Here is a 6,963-nt window from a genome sequence, read left to right on the forward strand (position 1 = left end):
ATGCAAGATCTCAAATGTATGACACACATAAATACACATAGTTGCATTATTATTCCATAAACACACATTCCATCGTTTAAACATCACCATATCCATACGGATATACAGACTCGACTAGGTTTTATTCACCAACATAACAAGCAGCAGAAAAGAAACATAACTTCAAACACAAACTCCATCACAATAACATAAGGGAAACTTAGACACATATATATATATATATATATATATATATATATATATATATATATATATATATATATATATATATATATATATATATATATATATATATATATATATATGTATATATAGATATATAGATATATAAACCACTGCTGCGTGGTTTGAAATAGTGCCGATTTTCTACTCTTGGGTTTCCGGGTTGTTATCATCATGAGGAGCAGACTGAGATGTGGATCCTTCAATAACATCATCATAAAAAGCTGGAGAGAAAATTGCTGGATGATCAAATGCACATGCGATGCCAAAGATACAAACACCTGACTTTTCATAATGCCAGCATACACTTCTCCCCTGTGAAGACAAATCATCAAATATACACTCTCTTAATTATTAGCTTCTTTCTGTATTTCATATTACTATTGTAATTTGTATCTACATATTGATCAATTAAATTAAAAGCCAAAAAAGATTTGAATACTTACAGGCCTTAGAGGCAGACCCTCTTCATTCAGAACAAGCGATGACTCTTTCGCAGGATAGTAATTATCTGTTCCATAAAACCCAGGATTCGCAGCCATTCCCTGAGGTAAAACGTTGAAAATTAGATACTTTTTGGCAAAAGAAGGAGGATGAATACATAATATTAATATTAGTAAAATTAAGTAACACTGTTCGTATCCTAGAAAGATACGACACCTGATTTCCATTCCATGCATTAATGGTTGGTTGAACAGTGCTATCTGTCATTAATGGAGCTTTTGGATAGTATTCGCCATTCATATTTCCAAAAGATTGATGTTGATAGTCAAAACCATAACCATTTCCGTGTTGTTCATAAGGGTCATAAATCGGATCGGGATGGTGGTATTTGCAATCTACTCCATAACCACAAGACCCGTTACGCATGTAGAAAGCACAATCTTGTTGTCCCTGGTTATAAATTAATAATTAAAAAGATAATATAATCATCAACCAAGTTTCTGAACTAAATAGTATGTGTAAATGTATGTATTTTTACTTGAATTGATTGTGCAAAAAAAAATGGAAGAAGTAAATTACCAATCTGTAAGGGAGTCCAAGAGTGTTAAATAGCCTTTGTTCCGGTGGAACTTGTGGTGTGGAGTGCATAAATTTACAATATATTCCTCGGTTGCAAGCTCCAACCTGGAAAAACTGTAGTTTATGATGTGAAAGCGAATCATAGCTTTAATTCTTCTATAACGTATAGATATATAAATGGTTTCATATCATAAATGCCATTAATAACGTTATATATGAAATCTTGAAATCATTGTTATGAGATCTAGAAAATCTTTGAGGTAGTAGCTTTTCCTTCTTCTATATATGTTAACGTTGAACATTAATGTAAAGATAATCAATCGATAGATCTTGTATTTAACTTTGGTGTAATAAAAATCAATATCTTGACATCTTTAGATGATTTACACAATTTCAAAGGTCAGCACCGATTACTTTCATTAAAGTGTCGATTATTTTGTTTTAATAAAAAATATAGGAGCATATAACATAGCCAAAGAAATATGGTTCTAGTTTTGGTCCATAACACTTAGTAAATGCACTAAATATTAATTAGAACTATATATTCAACAAACGAATTTAATTTATGTTAAATGTAACATTAAGTAATGAGCACAAACACAAAAATTTAGGATGAACCAGATAGCTTTTATTTATTATTTTTTTTATTGTTCTACAAATTAAATGAACTAAATCGGTTGAAATATCAAATAAAGGTTACTAAAAACAAGATTGATAACCTTGAAAATCGTTTACCAATAAATTTCACCAATTCATCAAAAATCACAGATTATGAATTAACACCAAACACATGGGTAAATAATTGATTCTACCTTGCATGGGATGATGGGACTCGATTTGTCAGATTCTTTTCCAGAAGAGCTTCCATTGTTTCCTTCCTTCTGAACCGTCTCAACCTTCACATGGCAAACACCGGTATACATCAATTTTCATCATAGAATAATCGCAATAGAATCATCTATACCATAAGTATATTTAAGCCACCAAACCCAATAAGTCACGAATTTTGTTTGAAATGTGAAAGCGATAATCAACCTATTTTTATCAAAAAATCTATCATGAAGTAAAGATGAAAGCTGAAGATATAGACTGAACCTTATCAGTGGTTTTTAAAGTAGGGTGGCGAAATTTGCAAAAGTCTCCGAAGCTACAATATCCGGTACTAACAAAAACCGCACAGTCCTTATCGACCTTTTTCGCCATGAATGTTGTTTGAAAAGGAACCCCTAACGGTGGTCCGATGACTGGAACTAGATGGTGGTGGAGATTAGAATGGAAGGAGTGTGGAGATTATATAGTCGTGTGTGTGTGTGTGTGTGTGTGTGGGGGGGGGGGGGGGGGGGGGGGGGGAGGAGAAGAGGAGGAGGGGAGGCGAGGGGAGGGGAGGGTGGGGTCTGCTATTAATCTGTTTGACTTCTGAACTCCAACAAATATCATGTAGGTCCACTCATAGTCTCATTCATTCTATTTTAAGGTTTGTTTTAAATGTACGTTCAAAATAAAATGCAATAATTTTTTATTTTATAAAATAGTGTGATTTTACTATAAATAGAATAAACAGAATGAGGGTATAATTTTTTTTAATAAATAAGTATTTTTTTTATTCGTAGATTTATTTTAACTCATGTTGGTTTTATTATATGTATGTGAGTTATATAGTACTATAGGTAAATAGTTGATCAAATCTTTTGTTAAATTGGTTTTCTAAATCATAAGAATTTATAAATCAACTTTACAGTATGAAGTACTGTTTAAAATTTTCTGTGAATTGATTTTGTTTATTCAAAAATGGAAAATTTATTAAACACCGGTTTTGTCCAATTTCAGCTTCTTTTTTTTTTTTTAATTTTTTTTACAAATATCAACTCAATGATATAAAAGAAAACGTTACTAAACAATCTCGAAGTCTTATTGCTGAAATAAATTAAGAATTAAATAATCCATGGACGTAGTTTAGATAAAATAAAATTATATATATATATATATATATATATATATATATATATATACTAGGTATAAATCCGTGTACTACACGGGTTGATTAAAAAAATAAAATATTAAAATGTAAATAATAAGTATTTTTTAAAATAAAATTTTGAAATAAGGAATGAAAAAAACTTATTAATTGCAATTTATGATAATATTTATTACATTTGATATTTTACATATATAAGTATAAGATTATGTGGCTTTTTAATTTTAAAATTTGAAAAAAAAACTATAAATTAACATGTGGATATTATTTATTTCAAAAATATTACAAAATTGATAAGTGTTAAAACTCATTAGAGATTGACATGTGGCAAAATTATCATTATATATATATATATATATATATATATATATATATATATATATATATATATAACTAGTTTCAAATGTGGATTGATATCTATTGTGTGGAGGTGTAGACAGTGCTATTCTATGCGAATGACAAAAAAATATGTCGTTTGATAATATGAATATATTCAATCTTATATAACTATTGTCATTATCACATATTGTCGCTAATTAAATCGTCTATAAGGTTATTATAGACTTTTTATTATTATTCTGAGTCTGTCAGAATGTTGATTAATTCGTATTCTGTCAGAATGAAAATGAGTGAAAAACGATATGTAAGGATAAAGTTGAATAAGAACTAGTGATAATAATTTTGTATAAATTTAAAACAACAAGTCAAAATATTTAAAAAAACAAAAAACAAATAAATAATTTTTTTCAAATAAATGGTTTTTAATTAATTAATAGAAATAATTGTATTGTGTTAATATGCAAACAATAGTTCATATATCAAGTCAAAATCATGATCAAAATTCAAAAAAAAATCAATAGATAAGTATTTTTTTTAGTTTAGTTAATCATAACGTTAAGTTGTAATACTAAATTGATAATCATATTTAGTGTTAGTTAAATGCAAATTGCAGATAATGTTATATATATACATATATATATATATATATATATATATATATATATATATATATATTAAAATGTGGATGGACAACTATTATGCGGACGTGTGCACGGTGTTATTTTATAAGAATTACTAAGCGAATAGGTTGTTTAGTAATGTGAATACATTCAACCTCACACAACTATTGTCATTTGCATGTATTCTCACTAATTCTTATTCATTTTTTTCTCACGTATTGTTTTTCACTAATTTTCATTATTACAGAATATAACTCAATAAACATTCTGACAAAATAAGAATAATAAAAAAATATATAATAACCTTATATATGATTTAATTAGTGATAATGTCTGATAATAACAATAGTTTTGTAAGATTGAACGAAATAACATATTTTATTTATCATTCTCAAAAAATAACACTGTCTATACATCCGCACAATAGATGTGAATCTACATTTGAACCTCTTTTATATATATATATATATATATATATATATATATATATATATATATATATATATATATATATATATATAATCATTCAATACATACCTCCGACCTTCCTACTCAAGATGATCATAATTTGTTATGTTGGACATTTAATTTACCTGAATAACAACTTCAAGTTCTTAATGTCAAAAATACAAAAAAGCTAGAGGACGGTTAAAAAATAAATAGGTAATAATAAATTTGTTAGTTTTGGCATTAAAATCATTAAATGGGTCCCATTAAACTCAACCAGTATCCACCTTGTTCTAAATTAAATTGCATTTTCGTCCCTGATCTAGGCAACATTTTCGGTTTTTGTCACAAAGAATTGGATGTCTATTTTAGACCTTATATTGATATTAGTTAACAATTTTGGTCCCTCTATTGTTACATTATGAGATTCTACAATTTTCCGCATCATTCAAGAATGTCTTATAATTCTCTATGACATTGAAGAAAAGCAATCATGTATATAAGAAATATGTAGAATGCGAAAAGATCCAAAGTTGTTAAAATATGTTAAAATATAAAGTTGAGATACAAGCTAGTAATATCATCTAAAGCTTTAGTAAATAATGAATCAAATTTTACTTGCTATAGTTTATTTTTTAAACGGTAGAAATTATATTTATTTATTATTTTAAGATTATATTTCAATCACTATTGATTGTATCTTTAATACAAATACAAACTAATATGTAGATAAAACACTTTATAAGAATTTGTATGGAAAGACTTTATTATATATTAATGAAATGTTTAATGGATTTGTATGGAGAGACTGCATCTATATCTTAATTAAATGGTTTATGGATTTATAACCTACGTTAGTCTAAGGCTCCATTTGATAGTTGCTGACTGAGAAAGTGCTGACTGGAAAATATATATAAATGTCTAAGTAAGAAATTCTGACTGAGTAAGAAACTATAATGTTTGATTACACATCTAACTGAATATGTTAATCGATGCAAAATTACCATTTTACCCTGATTCTCTCTACATTTATTATTATTATTATTATTATTATTATTATTATTATTATTATAACAATAATAATACTAATAATAATAATAATAATATTAATATTAATATTAACATTAATATTAATCAGTGTTATACATTATAATAAACATTTCAGTAAATAAAACACAAAAATACTTCTAGCATAGTGGTAATGATGTTGCCTTATGAGTATGAGGTCATGGTTTCGATTCCCATTACCACATTTATTCCTTTGTTAAGCGTCAAATTTTTAAGGGTAGCATTGGAAACCCCTTCTTTCTTTCCCAGTGGCCATCAGCCAACTTCTTTCTCAATCAGATCTTATTGACCGAGTCATGCACCCAATTTTTATTTATCAAACACATTTATCTAACCGAGTCAGCCAAAAATGTCTGACTTGACTTAGTTAGATGCATATCAAACATGGACTAAAGCTTATAATCCTAAAATCTACAAAATACATATTTGTAGGATACTCTAAAATGTTGTTTAGATTATTATATAAAAACTCACAAGAATGAGTTCCCTTATTCCTCTTAAAGTTAAGTTAGCAGAAAGCAAGCTTGTAATCACAAAGCAAGTGGGAAGCACTTGGTTCTTAAAGCAACTCAAGAACCAAAGCCTAATGTAGCAGACGTTTACACTAGTTTTAACAAGAAATTGTTAAACATGAATAATAGATATTCATAAACACAAATTGTTTGTATTATTGTTAGAAATCGTCTATGACTTGAGAAATGTGGAATCTCTCATTGATGAGTTCTTCTTGATGGTTTCGGGCAAATCCATAAACTACCAAAATGCTATAGCGGACCTGACGCCTATTAAATGACTTAGAGTCATGAACATTTAGATGTAATCCATGTCTAATAATTATGTGTAGGCTTCATTAATCTTCCTCTCTATAGCACAGCTAGAAGGAGTAAGAGATTCTTTTAGAAAGAATACTGACATGGATATCTATACACATTTAGCAATGCTTGTCATAAAAGATTTTTATCATACCCGCGTCATTGACTATGGTTCTTATCATACTTATGACATTGACAATGATCAAACATTTTCACAAGTAGCTATCATTAAATCAACAAGGATATTATTTACTATAACTATATATTCTTAATAAGAGATATAGCAAACAGATTACAAGAAAATTTTGTTTTTCTTAATAGACATCTACTATAAGATATATATATATATATATATATATATATATATATATATATATATATATATATTGCTTAGGCTGGAGGTTTTCTTAGTACACGTTATCCTAACAAAATGTGTAAGGCTTAAGCTCAACTTGTG

Source organism: Lactuca serriola, chromosome 3, assembly GCF_051521515.1.
Source record: "Lactuca serriola cultivar US96UC23 chromosome 3, Lser_US96UC23_V15, whole genome shotgun sequence".
NCBI lineage: Eukaryota > Viridiplantae > Streptophyta > Magnoliopsida > Asterales > Asteraceae > Lactuca > Lactuca serriola.